The sequence below is a fragment of the Ammospiza caudacuta genome, chromosome 15 (assembly GCF_027887145.1).
Source record: "Ammospiza caudacuta isolate bAmmCau1 chromosome 15, bAmmCau1.pri, whole genome shotgun sequence".
In the NCBI taxonomy this organism is placed as follows: domain Eukaryota; kingdom Metazoa; phylum Chordata; class Aves; order Passeriformes; family Passerellidae; genus Ammospiza; species Ammospiza caudacuta.
The window spans coordinates 19353843-19376198 of NC_080607.1; the positions used below are offsets into that span (position 1 = coordinate 19353843).

General features: G+C 50.0%; 1 long non-coding RNA gene and 3 other non-coding genes across 4 annotated transcripts; all 4 read right to left on the reverse strand.

The window, feature by feature from the left end:
• Positions 1 to 16564: 16564 nt before the first annotated feature.
• LOC131564455 (uncharacterized) lies at positions 16565 to 20238 on the reverse strand. The gene is made up of 4 exons (XR_009275380.1): positions 19904 to 20238; positions 18756 to 18889; positions 18058 to 18194; positions 16565 to 17108 (listed from the first exon to the last, which is right to left on the reverse strand). It is a non-coding gene; the product is annotated as an uncharacterized LOC131564455 (long non-coding RNA).
• LOC131564553 (small nucleolar SNORD12/SNORD106) lies at positions 18265 to 18355 on the reverse strand. Its single transcript, XR_009275395.1, has one exon. It is a non-coding gene; the product is annotated as a small nucleolar SNORD12/SNORD106 (small nucleolar RNA).
• On the reverse strand, positions 18990 to 19080 carry LOC131564552 (small nucleolar SNORD12/SNORD106). Its single transcript, XR_009275394.1, has one exon. It is a non-coding gene; the product is annotated as a small nucleolar SNORD12/SNORD106 (small nucleolar RNA).
• On the reverse strand, positions 20062 to 20146 carry LOC131564554 (small nucleolar SNORD12/SNORD106). The gene has a single exon (XR_009275396.1). It is a non-coding gene; the product is annotated as a small nucleolar SNORD12/SNORD106 (small nucleolar RNA).
• Positions 20239 to 22356: the final 2118 nt, after the last annotated feature.

The following is a 22356-nucleotide window of genomic DNA, read 5'->3' on the forward strand; positions in this document are numbered from 1 at the left end:
CTGGCTGTGGGAACTGGGATGTTCCTGCTGAGAAATGCGGAACAGGCCAGGCTCTGCCCTTGGTGACAGAGGGGAGAGGTCCCCCAGCAGCCCTGGCTGCAATTTCTCCAGATTCACATCGATTAAGAGCAGAGAGAAGAGACAGGTTTTGAACCTGATTGTCCTAATAGTGACATGATGGAGTTGGGATAAACATCAAAATCTAGGCTCTTACTCAAGGCAGTGACCTGACAATGCTCAGGCGCCTTCAGGGAGGTTTTTCCTGGATTAAAACAGAAGTGTCCAGACTTTCATTTCCCACTGGCTTTTGGAATTTTTATTTTTGGTCCCAGAGAAAATTGTGGAGGAATGAGAGACATAAACATTCAGAAAGAGACCAGATTTTGATTAATTATGGTAAAATCTGTCCATGTACCTGCTTATGTGATAATCTTCTTTGCTCCTTTGTAGCTGAACTCACAGATATATTCAGAGAAACTTAGTAAAAAGTCCATGAGATGAATGTTCATCCCGACGCCATCTCATGGCCTGTGGAAGGTCAGCACGATGAAGAGCTCCAGAGCCACTCTGGCTCTGCACAGACATTTCCTTCTGGTTCGGCCCAGCAGTTGGGTCAGTGACCGTGCTTTTGCCAAAGATGGAGTTCGGTTCCATTTCCTTTGGTTTGTTTGTGAGATTTTCTTACGTGTCCACTATAATAGCCAATAAACCTGAGTGTAATTTGGAAAGGTGTGTGTTTCAGACAGTATCCCTCAAGTGAAAGAGCCAGTTTAGCATGTGATTATCAGCAAGGCCTGTTCACAAATGAAGGTATTAAAGCTGAGTGGGATTTTTCTTTCTTAGGAAACAATTAATGTGATAGGCTGCCATGTCTATCATCAGTCATCACATAAATCCCTCCAAAAGGCACCTTCCATGTCAGCAGTTTGTTAGAGCATAGCCAACAAAGCCATGGAAAGCTTCCAGTCAGACCAGGCCTAACTGTGCCCTGCGGCACCAGGACAGGACGGCCCCAGCAGCACCCAGCCCCAGGAAGGAGATGTTTATTTTCCAGCTTGCATCTCACACCCCATGCTGGTCACATTTACGCTCCTGCACTGAAACTTGGTCTCAGCCAGGCAGAGGAAAGCTTAGGAGAAGGGAAAGTCTGCATCCAGGATGTGAATCCCGTTCCTTGCTGGTGTTACCTAAGCCACAATAAGTGTCCTTTGACACCAATGGTTGGGTGCCACAAGTGTTCATATCTGTAAATACTACTCCAAATTTTGCTTTGCTTGATCCTGGCTTCATTGCACAAGAAGTTTTCAGTCTTAGAGGCTTAGAAGAGAAAGCAAAATCTTCCTTCATTTAACTAGAAGTAGTACTGTTGAAGCTCTGTAGGACTGAACAGGATTAACCTTTATTTTTAAAGGGGTCTTTCCAAGACTGCAGTGACACTACCTTCAAAAATTAATAATAAGGCAAAGACCCTTCAAAATTAGAGCCTCATGAAAGCCAGAGAGCCAAATTTATATGAAATGCCAGATTCTTTGCTGCTGTAAATTAAAGCCCATTGAGGCCAATGGAGCTGTGCCCCTTTTAGATCAGTAAAGAATTTGGACCCATATCTCTAAAAACTAATGGAAAATTAATAGCTTTGTATGGCCTCAGGGCTGGAGGTGTCTGTCGACAGCAGCTCCTTGGAAAGCAGCAGAGTGAGGGATGGGAAACAGAGGCAGTGAAACAAAAGGCAGTGAAAAGGCTGGGAAAGGGGTGAATCCTTGAGGGAAGGGGCAGCCTCAGCCCCTGCTGCCCTGGGGACACTGGGGCAGGGGGGCCATGGGTCACTCTGAGTTGAGCACAGCCTCTGGTCCTGTTGGTAATCTGCATTTAACAACATTCATCTGTTCTTCTCTAGTCTGTATTTTTCATTTAGGAGCTCTGCCATTTATGACTCTTCTTCCTGTTTTTTACTGCCTCCACAGACTATCTGCCACGCGTTGGCTCCCACAACCCCTGGGATTTATTTTGTTTATGTCAGATTTGTTGGCTTGTGAAGAGCACTTTATTCCCCCATTCTCTGGCTTTTTGATGGTCAGTGTAGAAAATCACTTTTGCATTGAACCATTCCCCACCGGACTGTTTGGGGGGAGGGTGGAGGAGCAGCATCTGCATTTCACTGCGAATTTTGAAGCCATGATACCGTACTCAGAAAGGCCAGCCACAGCTCCCAGCCAAACTGCTTTCCAGCTAGATTAGCACTGAAAACACAGCCCCACCTCCTGAGCAGAGCCCCGCTCTCCCGTCAGGCCAGGGAAGCACTTTGGGAGCAGGAGGAAGCCTCAGCTCACCAGCCTGCTGGCGCTGCTCTGCTCAGCCCTTGCCCAGTGCCCAGTACCCAGTGCCCCGTGCCCAGTGCCCCGTGCCCAGTGCCCAGTGCCCCGTGCCCAGTACCCTGTGCCCAGTGCCCCGTGCCCAGTGCCCAGTTCCCAGTACCCAGTGCCCCTTGCCCAGTGCCCAGTGCCCCATGCCCAGTACCCCGTGCCCAGTGCCCCGTGCCCAGTACCCAGTACCCTGTGCCCAGTACCCTGTGCCCAGTGCCCAGTGACCCGTGCCCAGTGCCCCGTGCCCAGTACCCAGTACCCAGTGCCCAGTGCCCAGTACCCTGTGCCCCGTGCCCAGTACCCAGTACCCAGTGCCCAGTACCCTGTGCCCAGTGCCCAGTACCCAGTACCCAGTGCCCCGTGCCCAGTGCCCCGTGCCCAGTGCCCCATGCCCAGTGCCCCGTGCCTAGTGCCCAGTACCCAGTACCCAGTACCCTGTGCCCAGTGCCCAATACCCAGTACGCAGTACCCAGTACCCTGTGCCCAGGGCTGCGCTGGCACCGCAGCTGGGGCTGGGACAGCCCGGGACCGCCCGGGTCCCTCCAGGGACAGCGCCCAAGGGCAGCCATGGGCTCCCATCCTCGCTGTGGGACAGGAAAGCTGGGGAGTCCTTTTGAAAAAGAAAGTGATGCTTCGTGACAAATAAAAACTGGAAAACATGTTTCCTGTGGCTCGGCTGGTACAATTAGATCAAACTGCTTTTACAGCGGGAAACCGAACCTGACCGTGCCCCAGAGGGCACCCTGGCACCGGGCCTCCGTTGCTGGCACTGTTGTTTTTGAACCTGGGCAGTGGGGAATGAGTGGGGAGCCCAGCTCAGCTGTGAGGGAGGGCCGTGCGTGTGCCCAGCAGATCCTGCATGTCTTGCACAAGCTCTTCATTGGGTTATATTGGAATTCGCTCCATTATATTGGTCCAATGCACCAGCAGATGTTTTCTTCCCTTTTAAGAAATGTTTAAATGCCCTGGCACTTTGGGGTGATTACAGCAACATTAGCCATATACTAGTGTACTTAGAGTCTTACATTTTTTGTAACTTTGATTTAGTCATTCTTTGTTGGAGTTTATTGACCTCTCCAGTTGTTTCTGTAAAACAGATTATTAAAAAAATCCGTGTCTTTATATGCATGTAATAGTATGAAACTGTGATCAATGTGTGACATTCAGAAACTGTTCTGTCTTGTAAAATATGTCCAAATGTCTAAGGGTTTTAAAGCAATGGTCCCTTACTACAGCCTACAGAAATAAATAAAAAGGAATGGAAAAACCTAAAGCCTTTATTGCTCTGTTTCATGGTCACATATACTGACCAAAAATCTCACTCTTCTCCTCCTGCTGCACATCCCCAGGCACCTGTTCTCTCTGGCTCTGTCAGAAATAACCTCACCAGCTCTTCCTTACCACCTGAATGGATTTTCCTTTGATTGTTCATATTTAGGCTGAACTAGGAAGCTTTTTGGGTTTTTGTTGCGCACCATCCTCTAAACCACCTACAAACCTGCAATATCTGTAATTTGAGCACCCAGAGCAAGGCGACGTCTCCTCACACGGGGCCAGGAGACAGCCAGCAACCCCAAAGGGACACGAACCAAACCCTGAGGGAGGGAGGGCACCCCTGGCCCGGGGAGCTCCTCCGTCACCGCAGGGCGAGGGTCCCAGAAAGGGGCACTGAACCGGGGCTCTGCCAACTCTTGCCCCGGTAAACCCGGCAGAGCCTGTCCCGAGCTCCCCTCGGCAGCAGGGCGGCAAGGGCAGCACGGCCCTGCCCGGGACGTCCCAGTGCCACCCAACATCAGCCTGAGGAAACAAACCCAGAGGGGCTCTTCAGGCATTCAGCGCAGATAAACATGGAGAAAGGGTCAGCTTTTCAGTACATTTTGATAATTTCAGAAGAGAAAGTAATAATATAAATAATTTACAGGGTATTTATAAAATATGAATTAGATTCTTCCATACAGCCTCTTTCTACTTACTTACCTTCCCTCCTACTTTCTGTAAGGAAATTGGGCTACTAAGAGATGCAGCATCATTATTATTCAGCAAGCAAGAGCATTTAGAGGTAACTTTGCCCCAGAGTATCATTTTCAACCATCCAGGCACAAGCTGAGACTAATGGGTCACAGCAATGAAAGTTTGTGGTTTCTGGCTGGAAACACAAGCACTGAGCATTAACCTGAGTCCTGAAAAATAAAAGCAAATATGTGCAACACTGCATCATTGAGTTTAATCCTTATATAATTAAACAATTAATCCACATTGCTAATAGAATTTTTTAGAATTTTATCATTTTATTTATATCTATAGATCTACATACATTTATTTATATATCTATTTGTTTTATAGATACCTATCTGTAGATATATTAAAAGATATATCCAAATCACTAGAAAATAGATTTAAATTTAAAAGAAAATCTTTTACACTTTGCTATACCCAGTACCATTTTTCTAATGCAAGCAGACATGGTCAGAAATAATTGAAGCTAAAATGAATAGGTCTATGTGCAAACCCAAAATTACATAATGTAAAATGCTGTTTTCATGCCTTGATGATAATTAGTCTTAAAATGAACCACACAGTGATGCAGCTTTTAGCACTGTCCCGAACAGTGGAGAGGCAAGTGCTTGGGGACAGTGAGATGAAGATTGATCCAGGCGTGAGAAAATGTAAATTAAGAGCCACGAGGCTTGAATACAGCTATCAAATAAATATACAAAGTATTTCACCACTTTCCAAAGGTCTAATTGACCAGAACAATCCACGGCTTTCTCTGTTTATTTTCACATCAGCTGTTTTGGTTTCCAGTAACATTTTCAGACAAACAAATGCTTCTGAGGCATTTCAGTATGGAGGAGAATGGCTGCATGGAAAAAGCAGACCACCAGCTGCTCCCCTGGGAATCCAGCAAAAAGGAACAGCTGATTTCTTATTAATGTAAATGAGCTCGTTATCTGGGTTGCTTTCAGACTGAGTTCAGCAGTTCAGAGCCTCTATTCCAGGAAATACAGAATTTACGTAACAGAAATGAAGAGAAAGTGAAGGAAGGATCTTGTAAGTGCCTGTTTCCCAAGTAAACACTTTTGCTATTCTGGTGCCAGGGTGGATGGCTGGGAGCTGGGATGGGATGTGCTGGGCCATACCCCGAGCTGCAGGAAGGCTTTACAGACACTGAGGTATTCAAAGAGATGCCCAGGGCAGCAAGACACCATACTGTAATAAAACTTGCAGTTTTATTAATGTATGCCTACATCAGGAAAAGTTTGTTCAACTGATACTCTCATAGGTTCCAGAATAAGCTCACCAAAGTGCATTTCTAGGACTTGTTTGTAGAGAACACAAAGCTGTAAGGACGGGCAGTCCTTTCCAGGCTGCCTCGGGGGCCTGGCAGTGCCTGGGCTCTGCTGGGCTGCTCAGCCCTGGCTTTGGCAGCCTTTATCCTGAGCACCCCTCAGAAAACACATCCCTGCTCCATAAGAAAAATTTATCAACATTAGTCAGTGACCTCAGACCTGGTGTATCCAGCCAGGTAATTAAGAGTGCAACAGGTAGAAATATAATTTAATGGAAAAAAACATGAGTGAGAAAAAATGAGCAAAAATACATTAATCCTCCCAGATCTTGTGTTATTCAGGAATTATTATTTCTGTTTCATTCTGTAGCCCCTTTTTTAGGGAATAAAACCAGAAATCTCTCACTCTTTCTTGCCCAGTCCCTCTCCCTCCAAGACTGATGCCAAGGTGCTTGTGCCAGGAGGGGCTGGGGATATTACATCCCAGGGGTATTCCCTGGGGAAGGAATATCTGGGATGTTCCCAGACTTCCAAATCTCAGGCTGCTGTTTTAACTACTAAACATTCTTCCAGGAGGGAGAAACTAAAATCCTCTGTTGGAATACTGAGCCCACACACTGGACGTGCTAAATCCATCTTGCCGATTGTATATCTCACTCATTCTCCCTTCAGAGAAGAATCTCCCAGAAGCTTTACTAAAGTTTTTTCATATCATTCTCTGCCTGGAACAAGAATTTTCTCCACCATGGGTGACAAAGCCTGGTATCTCTCCTTCCCTGGCTGTTACTGAAGGTATAAGATCCATATCCCCAACACAAACCATGCTGGGACTTCTAATTGGGTTTTCCTCCCACTGTAACTCCCTCTGCCATCTGTTCCCCTTTTTCTCTCGGATGACACATCCCTCAGTCACCGAGCAGTGCCATGGCAAGGCACCCAGCCCTGGAGGCTGTGCCCGAGCAGCCCCTTCCCTGTCCTGTGCCCAGGCTGGGCTCAGGGTGGGCTCTGGCTCTCTGCACTCCAGCCCCATTCCTGCCTGGGGTTTGCCTCCACATTTGCCAGAGGGTTTCTTTGAAAAGGAGGCAGAAACCCCAGGGCCTCTGAAGTCCAGAGCAAACCTGGTTTTAAGCAGCAGCAGAGCTATTTAACCTCTGACACAACCAATTTTTCTGCTTAGTTGAAATTGCCCATCCCCAGCGCTAACGAAGGGCTCTGGAGCCTCTCTGCTGAGATAATTGGTAGCCCCAGGCTTCAGTAGGATCCAGGAACTGTTTTCCACTGCTTCATCTGAGGAGACAATAATCTGTTGGAAACATGGCAACTTCTTCTGGCCTCTTTCCAGACCTCCAGTCATGTTAGAGTTGAGCTACAGCAAATGAAAATACATTAGAATTTTAAAATGGTACATAAGTGATTCTTGCTCATTGGGAAACTTGAAGCTAATGTTGCCTGCAGCTCATACTAGTGTTTTCAGAAATAATTAATTAGCTGCAAAAATCTTCTCTTATTTCTTGGGAAATGAAACAAAAAATTAGCTGTTTTCCTTTCCTTGTGGATTGCTTCCTTTCCATCCCCTTCAGCACTCTCCAGGCTGCAGAGCTGAGACGGGAGGTCTTGGAGACCCTGCAGACACAGGTGAACCTGCAGACACAATAAGCTGGTCCCTTGCACCATTCCTCATTCTTCACTCATGGTTTTCTGGGCAGGTACTCGGCCCCAGGTGGCAGAGGAGCAGCAGGACATGTCAGAGGGGCTCTGGCTGCTCTGGGATCAGACTCTGCCAGCAGAGACACGCGGGCAGCCCTGAGCCACTGCTTCCACCCCAGTAATGCTCACAGCTCCATTTTCATGGGGTAAGGAAGACTCAGGAAGATTTTTTTTTCTCTGCACTTCAGTCCTTCTCATTTTGATTCCAGAAGAAAAGCAATACATGCAACTCAATGGGAGAGCAAGAGAGCAGAGTTTTGCAGATTTTCTCTCAAAGGAAATACATGAGGTGTTGAAGTTAAGCTTCACGTGCCAAATGTTTCGGCCAACCTCATAATGTCTGAGAAATACAAAACCAAATTAATTGTGATCTCTGTAAGGCTCTGAAGAATTGAAGGCCTTTTGGGAAGTCGTGAAGAGCAGCGAAAGCTCAGAACTCACAGCGCGCTGGACGAACGCCCTGACTCTGCACAAAGGGGCCCAGGTGCCCAGGTGCTGCTTGGCCCGGGAGGGAAGGCTCACACCCAGCTGTCCCACTCACACAGCTTTGCTGGCAAATTTAAGGAATGCTCTTTTTCCCGGCATGAGGAATTGAAACTTCAACATCTGAGCAGAACCTGAAGAAGGTGTGAGTGATTTTCTGTTGGCTGAGCTGCTTGAGCACAGCATCGGAGCTCTGGGTGCCACCTGCAGACAGCCCCACCTGGCACAGACAGAGCCCTCTGCTCCTGCCTGGGCTGCCCGTGCCCCCTCCCCACGCAGCACATGTGTCTGGTGGCATCTGGAAGGGAACTCATTTCTTCTCCTTAGTGGTTTGACAGAGCAATTAGACTGGGTTCAATTGCTGGGACTTTACCACCTGTGCTAATAGCCAAAATTGCTTTCAAAGATAGACTGCAATGTTTGGAATTTGGAGAGAGGTTTCTATCCTTCTAATTAAATTTTCTGTCTCTAATGAGACAATGATAAGCATTTCAATAGCTCCCAGTCATCAGCTTTCCACTGTATGAGAGCACAGGAGAAAAAGGCATCCTCACCACCCCTGTTCTTTCCTCTCCCACCCACTAAGTTCTTTGAACAATTCACAAGTGTGTCATGTATACTCACCTCCATCCTGGCAGAGATCCGAGCAGCACTTGGGCTGCCCAAAGCCACTCCTGGAGCTGCTGCACTATTCCAGCTGTTGCACCTGAGGACCAAACTCCCAATTCAGTGACCTTCACAGGGCAGCACACCCCCACTCACTCCTGTTTCTCAGCTCAGGTCACCTGTGCTGGAATCAAAGCTCCTATCCCTAGCATGGAGAGCACATTGTCTCAGAAGCAGGAGCAGCACAGGAGGTGCCTGCTGGACCAGCACCAGTCTGTCACTCCAGTGATCCTCTCACAAAGGTCACTGACTTCAGTGCTGGAAACTTCCCTGGGAAATGAACGGGAAGCTCAGGTTCCTGCTATGTGGTACCTAAGCACTGAAGGGCTGGTTCCTTCCAGCTAGAAATCCTTTCTGCCCTTGAAACCAGAGCCCTTTAATCTAAGCAGCATCAAATGTTGTTATTGTAAGATTGCATAGCTCTGCAGATAAATACTGCATTTAACATTCCAGTGTAATGAAGTACAACACTCTGGTCAAGAATGGAAGTTTATTTAAGGCAATATAAAAACATTTGCCATTAATTCAGGATGCTTGTACCCTGCAGACCAGGATGCTGGAGAGCAGCCATTGTAATCAGGACTGATTTAAAGACCTCCCCATGTGCAGCTGCCATGGGGCCACAGGGCATTTACACAAACAGCAATGACACACAGATAGATGTGCGTGTACTGGGTATCCACAGCCCTGGGAATGCAGCCAGCACAGCACAGAGCAGAAAAAGCAGGAGGAAGGGTGGGAACTTGACCAAGATGAAGGCTGGGAGTAGAGCGAGCAGAGAGTCAAAGCTCTCAGGATGCTCGCCCAGCCCTGCGCCCCTCTTGCCCCACACACCACAGGGAGATGCACATTCCTGTGGCTGCAAACATCACCCACACCTGACATTTCTGCACTGAGATTCCTTCAGGACTGGCATACCTGGTTTGTGATGCCAAGAGACCAGGGAACAAAGAGCTTGGACTTCTGGAAACAAGTAATGTCCAGCCAACTTGGAAATATCAATTGCTTTTCAAACCAAAATAATTTCCTTTACATTTCTTTTTTGTTTTTTTCCTTACAGCTTCTAGAAAATTGGTCTGAAGAGCTTTGCTTAGGTTCAGAGCTGTCAGCTGCAGCCCTGGCACAAGCACAAGCCATGTCAAATGGTTTCCACCATGAAGGCCAGCAGAGGGGCCCAGGTGTGCGAGCTGCCACCAACACCCTGTCCTTGGGGAGGCTCCTCCAGCAGGATCCAGCGTTTGCCTTTACCTGCTTCAACATGAATCACTGTTGTCTGATTAGAGATGATCTTCCCAGTACTTTTCTGACTAAATCATGCTGTTTTGACACGCTAGTTCAAGAGCTGTCACTTTAATTATAAGAATGAGTGGTGGTGCAGGAAACCAGCAGTAGCAGCAACAACAACAACAAAATTACAAATCCCCACCTGCTAAAACCAGAGCTTTAATGAGATCAGGGGAGAGGCCGGAGGAGCTCTCACTGCACGTAGATGCAGGACAGGATGAGCATCCAGAGCATCTTCCTGAGGGGCCCTGCACAGGAATGGTGAGGGCTGACAGCTGAGACAGTGAAACAGAGAAGAGCTGCAGTTTGTAAGAGGCCAGGAGCTGAACAGGTCCCAGCCTTGCCACCCTGCTGCAGCTGGCACTGCTTGGGAGACATCAGAGTGCTGAGCCTGATATCAAATTATTGACATTTTCAGATAAGGCCAGGTAGCAATAATGAGCATGTGCTACTCAAACCTTTTGGGGGATGAGTGTTCTTAAAAAAAAAAAAAAAAAAAAAAAAAAGGAAAAAAAAAGGAAGAGAGAATCAGTGATCTTAAAGACTCAAAATACTCAAAATTAAGAATAAAGAACAAAAAAATGTTTGGAAAGCTAGAGATAACAGAATAGTCTCAGTTATGGAGAAGTATTGCTAACTCCTGCCATTCCAGCAGAATATGCTCAACTCGCAAAAGGAACAGTTCATCATTAGAACAACACAGCTCTTTAAGAAAATTAAATTTTTTGTTGTTCTTTTTCTTTACCTTTGGCTCCATTTCTGGGCATATTTTATCTTTTGTTTCTTAATGTGCCAGGGCTCTTTCCTTGTGGAAGGAAGCAGATCCTCATTCTTCAGATGAATGCAATCCCACATACCAGGACACTCAGGGAGCTGATGGGCCTGTGAAGATGCCATGTAAAAAATGGTCTTTAAACACGACCTGTTTCAAATGCAGAAGAAAACTGCTTAGTGCCAGGCTGGACACTACGGGGTAGGGGTGAGGAAAAGCTCAATTCCCCCACGGCCTCTCTGTTTCTCCATCTCTCTCTTGCTGTTTTCAGCGTTGCCGTGGGAACGGCGCATCCTCCACGACAGCCTCTCCCCCAGCGGGGCTGCCCTGCTTGTTTACAGCACAAAGCCATTTGCCAGCAGTGTTTTGCTTTGGATTCCCAAAGTTTCACTTTTTCCAAAACCCAGGTAGTAGAAATTATGGAGATCATAATGATGAGTGGTGATAAAACTCCTAAAGGGAAACAGGCAGGACCCAGTATGTGTCAACACCATCAGCTGATTTTCATTTGCAGGGAAAGGCACCTGACAACTTCATTACCTTCTACTCAAAAGGCTCACTCCTGCTCCCTCTCACATACTTCCCCCAGGAATTTGCCAACAGGATCTGTTTGTACAGTCACACAAGGTACGGAGGTGAAGCCAGCACACTGCACAGCCCTTTTTAGGATGTGCTGATGCAGAGATTTGCAATGTTTTGTGTCATCGAGTGACAGTCTGTGCAGAAACACAGCTGCTGTGAGGGTCCCCTGGGGGCTAAATCTTTCATACTCCTGCATCTCCAGGCCGCAGTGAAAGAAGGAAAGGCCTGGCAGTCCTACCATGCCACCAACAGTAGCTCTTGATAAGACCATTTATCCAGAGTTATCAGCTCTCAGGGATGAGGCGGCAGCAAAGAAAATCCATGTGGAAGGATAGTTTTTAAAAACTACTACACAAAAGCTGCATCCTTTGTAGCTTCAGTACTCAATTCTGAAAGAATGTGGTAAAAGCAAGGTTTCCCATGATCAACAGTTTGGGTAGATTTTGAAAATGAAAAACTTTTCCAATAGCTGTTTCCATTCTGAAATAACCAGCTGCCTTCTTTAGGAGCCGATGGCTCAATAAGGGGCTTCTGCAGGACAAATAAAACTTTCCAGTGACAAAATGCTACTCTCATTACAGACCACTAAGAAATGAAACTGGCTTTCAGCTGGACAGAGATCCTCACTGCAGAAACCAAAATGACACACTCCCATCGCTCCGTGCCCTCATCTCCTGCCTGCTCCATGCCCTCATCGCCTGCTCCTCTGTGCCCTCATCTCCTGCCCGCTCTGTGCCACTGCCATCGCTCTGTGCCCTCATTGCCTGCCCGTTCTGTGCCGCTCCCATCGCTCTGTGCCCTCATCTCCTGCCCCTTCTGTACCCTCATCTCCTGCCCCTGCTCTCCCCTCATCTCCTGCCTGCTCCATGCCCTCATCGCGGGCCCCTCTGACCCACCCCACGCTGGCTGCGCACCCCACAGTCCCTTTCTGTGGACTTGTCAAACCAAAAACTCTTCAGCCCCGACTGCTGGTATTTACCCACCAGATTATTGACACATTGTCATGGAAAGATAATATGTCGATAATCTGGTGGAGATGAATTCTTTTGGCGGATTTGACTCCAGCGTACCTCAGGAGCCATGAAGAATGGAAAGTGCTTCACTGCCAGTACAGCAGCTCCTAAGGACAACAATCCAGCTGGCTATGCTACCTCTCTAAAGAATTACCCTGAATTTTCTTCTTTATTCGAAATGCAAGAGGCTTAGAGAGATTACAGCCACTCCTGTGAATTATTTAGCTATTCAGTACAAAGCAAAGGGCTTTACTGTAACTTTTTAATCAAAGAGGCTTGCTCTAAAATATTGATCACAACAGATGTTATACCTTGCTGAACATTGAATTGGGATTTATGAAACCCACCCACTGACTTTTTTTTTTGCAAGTGATTATGCTATTGTACTAAGACTGGGTATGGACAGTGCTCCAACTTCAGGGAAACTGCAGCAAAGATGTTTCTAGAAAAAGAGAAAATAACATGAGAGGACAGGTTAACACCTTCAGCATGTACAATTTTGGAGGCATGGGCATAGAGGAGACCTGGCACTGCATCAGCTTGAGCATAACATGGTAAAATGTTCCAAAAAGATAAGAAATAGAACGTTAGCTTCTTTGTATATCACTAGATGTCTGCAGCAAAGAACAGGCATCTCATTTGCTTGGCAGTGGTCAGATATTGTCAGCTTGGAAATCACACGTGTGGCAAATCCTTCAGTGAGCAAGAGGCATAAAGGCTAAAGACTGGGAGAGGAAAGAGAAGAGCACTAGAAATCAGTAGCTATGGGGTCCAGGAAGCTGCAATTTAAAGATACCGTGTTAATTCCTGCCTCTGTCAATGAGTCACTCACTGTGTGACCTCAGGTAAGTCATTTAACCAAGGCATGTCTCATTCTTGATCTAGAGCAGGAAGGACATTCCCAAGGAGATTGCATTACTCAGCATTCCTTCACACCAAGCAGAGGTGGGTGCTCTGTGCAATTCCCTGAGGGGCAGTGACAGAGCACAGCTCCAGGGCCAGCACTCAGTGACAGAGCACTCTTGCTGCCCTGCTCCACACCCCCCTGCCAACAGCTGAGCTACAAGGAATGCCTTCACCTCATTCTGAGACACAGACTGAATGAAATTTAGCTTCAGAAAGCTATGGGTCTACATAAATACTGCAATTTTGACTGGCCCTGTGCAGCTAGGAAAGTTGAATCTTGGTCCAGGCATCTCAGGAGATGCCCAGCAAGCTCCTGGGAGCAGACTTTGTTTCTTGTCTTACATTCCCAGTGAAAGCAGCTCTCCCTTGTTCTGGTTTGACATAGCCTTGGGGATTTTTTAGGGTTTGGGGTTTTTTTCCCCTGACAGGCTCTAAAGATGCCAAGGAAATGTGGCCCAAGACATGCTGGACCATCAACCCAGCAACAGATTTCTAGCAGGACAAATTGCCAAGTCTGGATGGGTCTGCTGGCCCTGTGAGGAGCCAAGAAAGTGTGCTTTTACAGAAAGGAAATGTGGCTAGTCTGTCATACAGGGAGAGGTTCAGGAGCAGAACAGCTTGCAGGGATGTCCTTGGGAACACCAGTGGGTGTTCACTGTAGTATAAAAAGGGGAATTCTTTGTTGATGAAAATAACAGTAGGTCACCATAGAAGTTTTAAGAGCAATACAAGCAGAGGATGGTAACCTTTGGGGAAAACGGGTAACTGCCCCTTCTCCTCCAGGTTCTTTGGAACTGTCTTTGCCCTGGGATCTCAAGTTTACACAGGCAGACAACCAAGTGCAGCTCTCTGGGACTTCTTGTAGGCTCACCTTTTATTCTGCTGCCTGCAGGGCTTGGTCCATGAGTGCCAACACACGTTCCACAGTGTGGGGATCACCAGAAATTCTTGACAAGTCCGATGACTTGTGCTGTGAATGGTAAAGGAAGGCCGTTGCCTGAATGACCAGAGCTGCCTATAGACCTCACAACTATGGTTCAGTAGCTGGACATCATAGAGAAACAAGGTAGGAGATTTCCTTGGTTGGTTTTCCCAAAACTGGATGACACCATTCCTATCAGAATGACAAAAAAGGTCGTCACATCTAGACCACATCAGCAGAAAACCACAGGACTGACCTGAGTAACATCTCCACCACTGCAAGGGATCTGCCAAGAGGTGTGGAAGAGTCTAATAGTCAAAAAGTTATAGCTGCAGAATATCTGTTTAGAACAGTGGATGCTGTACGAGACAGAAATACTCTGCTTCAAAACAAAGTCTTCTTACTGCCTGGAGCAGACGAAGGGTCCCAAAATCTGGATGTTCTTTGGGTGCTCACAAACAAGTTGTGCTTCATTAGCTGTCCATGGTAATGTCAAGCCTGTCAACACAGCTGATGTGTCATATAATCTTATCACTGAACAGAGAGGAAGTAACACAGCAATTAGAAGCAGCAATTAGTAATGGGCTGTGCTTTGCCACAAACTAATGCAGCAGCTAACACATGGGTCTAAAAAGAATATAATAATCACCATGCAGTCAAAATATGCCTGGGTCTTTGGGAATACAAATGTTAAAACTCTCCCTATGTATGAAAATTTCTATTAAAAGCAACAGCAGACAGAGAAATAATCTATTTTCTCTAAATGTTCATGGCACCAAGAAACAGATCTGTTTGAGAAAAGTAAACATTTGCTTAAACATACCAGCCCAGTGAGCGACTCCAGGCTTCAGTTCAGAAAGTTACACGAGTACCAACAGCAAGGTCTGTTTCTGTAGAGCTGATGGAGCGGAGAGCTGGGCCTGGCGCAGCCCTGCAGAGCCCCCAGAGCCGCACAGTGTGGCTCTGCTGCAGGGAGCCCTCCTGGCACAGAGCAGCTGCAGGCCAGCCTTCATCCAGAGCTCACCTGAGCTCCATCCCCACCTTCAACCATCCAGCACACAAACTCGGGAGCTGGCCAGGGCCAGTCAAAGTCAGACTGCTTTAAATTCAGATTTAACCTCCTCATTCCCACCTCTTACCAAAGCAACGTAGTAAGAGACTTTCTAACGGGGTTGTCTGTCCCCCATGGCTGCTACAGCCCAAGCAGTGTCTGTACCGGCTCCCCACGCCCCAGGAGGTTCTGTCACAGCTGCTCGGGGGGCTCAGGGGATGCCGCGGCACATTTGGGGGGCTCAGGGGATGCCGCGGCACATTTGGGGGGCTCAGGGACGCCGCGGCACATTGGGGGGCTCCGGGTGCCCGCGGCACATTCGGGGGGCTCCAGGTGCCCGCGGCACACTTGGGGGGCTCGCTCCGGGTGCCCGCGGCACATTCGGGGGGCTCCAGGTGCCCGCGGCACATTTGGGGGGCTCGCTCCGGGTGCCCGCGGCACATTTGGGGGCTCCGGGTGCCCGCGGCACATTTGGGGGGCTCGCTCCGGGTGCCCGCGGCACATTTGGGGGCTCCAGACACCGCGGCACATTCGGGGGGCTCCGGGTGCCCGCGGCACATTTGGGGGGCTCCAGACACCGCGGCACATTCGGGGGGCTCGCTCCGGGTGCCCGCGGCACATTTGGGGGGCTCCAGACACCGCGGCACATTCGGGGGGCTCCGGGTGCCCGCGGGCCCGCGCCCCGAGGGTCAGCAGCGGCCGCACAGCGCCCCCTGCGGGCCGCAGCAGCGCTGCAGGCGCCCAACCCCTGCCCCGGGCGCCCCCAGGTACCCGAACCATCCCTGCAGCGTTCAGGGCTCGCCTGGGATTATAATGGACCAACCAGGGCGGATCAGTAACCTACCAAGTTTCAAATTTCATCCTGATGCATACATGTCAGCAGCAGAGCTTGAAACCTGACTTGAGTAACCGCTCTTGCAGAGGCAATAGAACATGCCAAGAACAAGAACATGCCATGTTTCAGCTGCATGTCTCTCCAGCTCCCACTGGACAAGCACTCTCTCCTACTACAGAATGTTTGCTGGTAGGTCTGCTAATTACATTCATGAAAGTAATTGTATTAGCAGCAGTTCTGGTCCCTCACCAGTAAGCAGTTTTAAGAGATCAGGCTGCTTACATTAATTGAATAAGAAAAATCTCTACTCAGTTTAATTGAAGACTTCTCTGAATGTTGAATAGTAGCCCATTTTCCATCATTGCTGTTTCCCACTAAGCACACATGCCAAAGCCCACCCTCAGCTCAGACACCCATCCCAGAACCACTGAAACTGAATAATTATGCAGATGAGGAAACTGCACCTGTCCCCAGACCGGCAGCACAGCAGCAGGCACAGCCTCAGCCAAGCACTCCTGCTCCAGGGTATGTGGAGCGCTGCTGCCATGAGATACCTCATGGCAGCTCCAGCACACTCACAGCAGCACGCTGGTGCTGTGCTCTCCAACTCCCCAAACCACTGTGAGATCTAGGAATGAGCTGTTAAACGTGGGTCAAGAGAATTTCAGTTACCAGCCAAACCAACCCATTACTCAAGGTTTTATTAAAACCAGGCTTCCAACAGTACAGAAACACACTGTGCTGCAGCACCCCAGACACACCTTGCCCGCTTCACAGGCTGCCAGGGATACAGCACTGCAGCTTTCTGGATGGCAGGGGAGAACCAAGCCCTGACTCCCCTCCTTACACACAAGGCCATCCATCCTCCCAGGAGCTGACAGCTGCTCCCAGGAAAGGCCTCCTTGCCTTGCATGCTATGGCATGATCTGTGCCAGGGAGGGAATGCAGCCCCTGCCGACAAAAGCATTAAACACGCAGCAAGTTCCAGAATCCACTCCAGTTACATGCCTTGTACCCAGGAGACAGAAATTGTAACACCCTCTGCCTAAGCTGGCAGGACACAAATTCATCACTCCTGACGGCTCTGAGAGGTCAGAACTATTGCAGGGTATGGGAATGCTGTGGCTTGAATGAGGATCCCAGGCAGCAGCATGGGAGCAGCAGAACCATCCATCTTCTTAAGCAGAACACTCACACTCCAGCAGGACCCAGGAAAACTTTTTGTAAATCTCAACCTGTCGAGAGAACAGACAACATTCTGTCTATCCACTGTACCACAAACAGCAAATCTACAGTTTTGAAATCCACTCCAGCCCCATAAAAACCACTAGACAACAGCTGCTCTCTAAAGAGGAGGAGTTTCATCCTTGCCAAGCACTCCAAACAGGGTGAACTCAAACTGCACTGCAGGAGCTTTTAGGGCAGGACTTGACAAGAACTAACAAGGGCAGAGAGTGCCAGGGAAACATTCAGTCAGCTCAACCAGCTCCACCATTTGAACTGAGTACTTGCATGCTTTTGCTGAGAGGGCACAATCCTGCTCTTGGGAGCAGCTGCTCTCAACAGCAACATCAGGCTGGAACTGGACAAGCCAGTGGCAACAGCTGGTGATCTGATGAAGTTCTATTATGCACATTTTCTAAAAAAAATTAGTGAAATGCTAACCAGACAGATTTTCAGATGTCACAGTTTATCTTCAAGTAACAAAAAGAACACCAAAAGCAATCCCTCTCTTACAAACACATTGCTGAAAGCATGACTGTCATCCACTTCTCAAGAACACTGAGAACCTCCCATTGGGAGGAGTGAACTCAAAAACGATAAAGAACAAAAGCTCCCAGACTTTGCAAGAAGTACCTCAACACTGCTTAAATAGGACAAGACAAAAACATTACATTTATGACCTCTAAGTTTAATTGAAATCTTTCAGACCTCTCTGCCCTTAATTTAAGATCTTTGGAAAAAACTTTCACAGGAACTTCCCTGCAGGAAGCTACTTTTTTAACAGGGATCCTTAGGTTTTAGCACTTACAAGGGCCCCTTCTGCAATACTAATCCCCACTCTGCCAAACATCCAGGGACTTTAACTTGTCAAGGCACTGCAGAAGCAGCTTCCTTGGAAAAAGGTATTCTTTCCCTTTTTCTTTATTAAACCCAGTGAACACAGGTGAACTAAAGACTCACTGTTCTCCCCTGACGAAGGGGCACACACGGTGGAGCAAACCAGACAATGTCCTCATCCACATCTCTTCATTGTCAGCTGCAGCCTGAACTTCAGGTCTCCCCAAGGCTCAACTCCCCGCCTCTGCCTTCACAGTGCCCTGGGGGTAAAGCCAGAGGAGCTGTCAGCACCAGACCCTGTCAGGGTGTGCGACACAGCAGCCATTCCCTGCTGGTGCATCAGACACGATCTGGCTTGAACAGCAAGGAATCAACACTGTCGCTCTGATGGGGAAAAAATTCAGTCATCACTTACACCAGCAAATCCCCAGGAGCTGTGGCTGCACACTCCCACATCCCTGGCAGAGCCGCAGGCACTCTGAGCCAACAGCAGAGGAAGCAGCAGAGCCATGCCCACTCTGGCAACCCTCTGCACTCCCTTGAGCTGGCCAGCAAGGGTCAGGGCACAGGAGCCCTGCCAGCAGCACCTCCACAGGGACATGATGGAACCCGAGGCCCAAAGCACCTCAAAGCAATGCTTCTGCAGGAGGAAAATCCCTGTACTCTCACTTTTACTTTACTTAGGCTAACGCTCATCAGTATGGTCTGTAGGGATAAACTGGAAGCAACTCCCTTGCAGAAAGGTATTTCTTCCCCTTCCCCCCTCCCTTCTCCTTTGTAAATTTAATTAAATGTGATTCACACTTACTTCAAAGGCTTACCATTATTTGCTAGAGATTCAGGCACGGTAGAGCAAACCAGACAACTGCCCACATCACACATCTCTTCACTGTCAGCCGCAGCCTGAACTTCAGGTCTCCCCAAGGCTCAACTCCCCACTTTTGCCTTCAGTGCCCTGGGGGTAAAGCCAAAGGGAACCATCAGCATCAGGGCCCCGATTTCAATATTTTGGGCATTTGTTAACACCACGGTGTGGGATACAGCAGCCATTCCCTGCTGGTGCATCAGACACGATCTGGCTTGAACAGCAAGTAATCAACACTGTCGCTCTGATGGGGAAAAAATTCAGTCATCACTTACACCAGCAAATCCCCAGGAGCTGTGGCTGCACACCCTCAGCAGCTGTGCCACACACCCACCTTCCCTGTCAGAACTATAGGCAATGAGGGAGTTAATGCAAATTCTTCCCCCAAAATGTGGATGGCTGGTATGCTCTACAAGTAGAGGACAGGGAAATAGTCCCAAAAAATGGAGAACAGCAATGTATGGGTGTTCAGAGCAGAGTTCAAGACAGCCAAGTCATTTAACAGAAAAGGAGGCGTCAGGAAGAGATTAACAGATTATTACTGCTTTGGCAGCCCTAGGCCTGGTATCCACGTGGGGCTCCCGCTCCCCGCCGGCCGGCGCCGTGCGGCCCAGGCCACGAGGGGGCTGTGCGGGCCCAGGCCACGAGGGGGCTGTGCGGGCCCGGGCCACGAGGGGGCTGTGCGGGCCCGGGCCACGAGGGGGCTGTGCGGGCCCGGGCCACGAGGGGGCTGTGCGGGCCCGGGCCACGAGGGGGCTGTGCGGGCCCAGGCCACGAGGGGGCTGTGCGGACCCGGGCCACGAGGGGGCTGTGCGGGCCCAGGCCACGAGGGGGCTGTGCGGGCCCAGGCCACGAGGGGGCTGTGCGGGCCCGGGCGGTGCCGGCGCAGGAAGGGCCCGGACACCCCGGGGCCGCCACCACGGCCCGCGCGGGGCCCTGCAGCCCCCGCCGCGGCGCTCCTGCGGGAGGGACCCACACCTGCTACCCACACGAACACCACCCTGGCAACGCGCGGCCCTTACAACTCAGTAACTCCTTTGGAAGAGCAAATATAAATATGTGCGGAATTTAATTCGGTTCGGAACAGCTATTTTGCAGACTTACCGCCTGGCCCCGGCAGAGGCTCGGGCCTGCCGGCGCACGCCGGGGAAGTGCCCCCATCGCTGGCCTGGCTCCGGGCTGGGCTCCGCCGTCCTACGGAGAAACAAAGCGCAATGAGCACCGGGAGCAGCGGACGGTCAGCACCGGCCAGCGGCCGCTTCGCTGGTACATCAGACACGACCTGGCTTGGACAGCGATAGTCAACACTGCCGCTCTGACGGGGAAAGAGTCATCAGCTGCACCAGCGAGCGCCCGGGGAGCTCCGTGTGAGCTCGGCGGGAGGGCGGCCGGAGCCCGCTGAGGCGCCCTTGCGGCAGGGCCCGCGGCCCAGCGGAAGCGAGGCGGTCACACTGCCGCCGCCGACGGGCGCGCACAGAGACCCGGCCTACCCCCAGGTCGGGGCAGGGGGAACTCCCGAACGCTCCCTGCCCGCAGCACCCGCACTCACCTCGGCCGACCCGGAGCAAGAGGACGGGGAGGGCCGCGCGAGGGCATTTATGGGCTCCGGAGGCCCCGCCCTGGGCCCGCCCCGCTGCCCGCGCAGAGGCGCCGCCATCGCCGCCACGCCGGGCGGTGCCCTGCGGAGCCGCTACTGCCGCCTCAGGAGCAAGGGCCGGGCTCACGGCGAGGGGCCGGGTGCCCGTGCGCCCGCCCGGCGCTGTGGCGAGCTCGGAGCCGCGGGAGGGGGCGGGAGGCGCCGCCATTTCGCGGTGCCGCGCGGGGCGGGCGCTGCGCCGCATGGCCCGGCCCGGCCGCGCTGCGTGCGGGTGAAGGCGGCCGGGGCAGGCGGAGCGGGGCGAGCAGCGGAACCCGGGGTATCGGAACGTTTGGTATCCTTTGGGATCGCCGAGCGTGGCTTTGGACACTTAATTTTTTTTACAAACTAGAATAATAAACAGGAGTTAAGAGATACTCTGCCTTGTCCAAAGGCACGGCCGCTGCAGCGCCGACAGCCATCACGGCCGTGCTCCCCATGGCTGCCAGCCCGCAGCCCTCTCGGCTCGGGGCTGTGTCGGGGGACCTGCCCCTGTCTGCAGGTACTTGGCTTTTAGGTGTTTAGACAGGTAAATTATGTTGCGTTAAATCGTCTGCCACTGACTAACGTAAGGGACGAAATAGAAAACAAAGGATGTGTCTTGAATGAAAGCAGCCCAGTTTGTAACCCAAGCGCTGAGTTGTGATTTTTATAGCTAAAACTTCGCCCTGGGCAGGGGGTGTGAGCGCAGTCCCGCGGCGCCGGGGGAGCCGTGCCGCATGCCGGCCTCGAACGCTGCCGCGGTTCCCCGGGCCAACAGCCCGAGCCCGAGCCGCGCCCGCCCGGGGAAGGCAGCATCTTCCGTCTGGAATAACACCAGCGGAAGAGATGGGGTTGAAATGCAGCAGGGCACGGGCAGGGAGGAACAAAGCCAGAAGCCTTTACAGCATCTGGGACTAAACGCAGGAGAGGAAGAGCTGTGTCCTGAAGGAAGAAGCTGTGGTCCAGACTGGCTCAGAATCCTGCCATGGCTCCATGCTTTGCTTTTTTTCTGTTTGTAAAATACACACTGCTTAATTCAGCTCCTGTTAAAATGATTTTTCCAAATTAAGTGTGTTCGTAGGCAAATAATTTTTGAAAGCAGCTTATCAAACAGGACTTGTGGAATAAATCTTGATGCTGTTAATCCAAGTACCAGAACACCAAAAGATGAAAAGACAATCAAAGGAAGGATATTTTAAGAGGATTACAGGGAAAATCTTGTTGTACTGCAAACCCCTGTCACATGCACAATGCAAAAGGAACTGTAAACGTGATTTGTGCTGCCTAGCTTGGCAAGGAAGGGAAAGTGGGGAGGTCTGAGATAGTCAACAGCTGCAGCAGAACTTAGTATTAAATTTATTCAATTTTATGTTTGGATTTTATTCTCCTTGGCAAAACCAGGTGGAAAATAGCTAAATGAGTTCTTCAGCTCAGGCTTGTTGGACTCAGGAAGTTCTCAAGAGGCAGCAAAAGTCTCCAGTCCCAGTTCTCCTCCTTGTTCCCCTGCAGTGCAGGGGGAGCTCTGGTGCCCCGCAGCCCATCCCAGGACATCAGGGGACACTCCCGTGCCCTGCCCAGGGCTAGGGTAAATGGCTGAAAGACACATTTATTTCTTTTTAAAGTACCACAGCCCCGGAGAATTTATTTGCATTCTCTTACAGGCCTCACAGGGATTCTGTCAGCATTTCCCATGTGCCAGCTCATGAGTGTCAGCACCGAACCATTCTCGTCTCTGGGCAGGGGAGACGGGAAAAGATGAACTGTTCTTGAATTGCTAAACAAATGTTTCATGTGCCATCCTCTTAACTGCTACATTTTTATGTTCAGGGTTCTTTTAAAACCAGAACTGACTATGAAGAAATCTAAAATTTGGTAGGGATAAAACCCCTGCTTTTCCAACATAACCTAAACCAGCACCAGATGCTACAATATTCTTGAC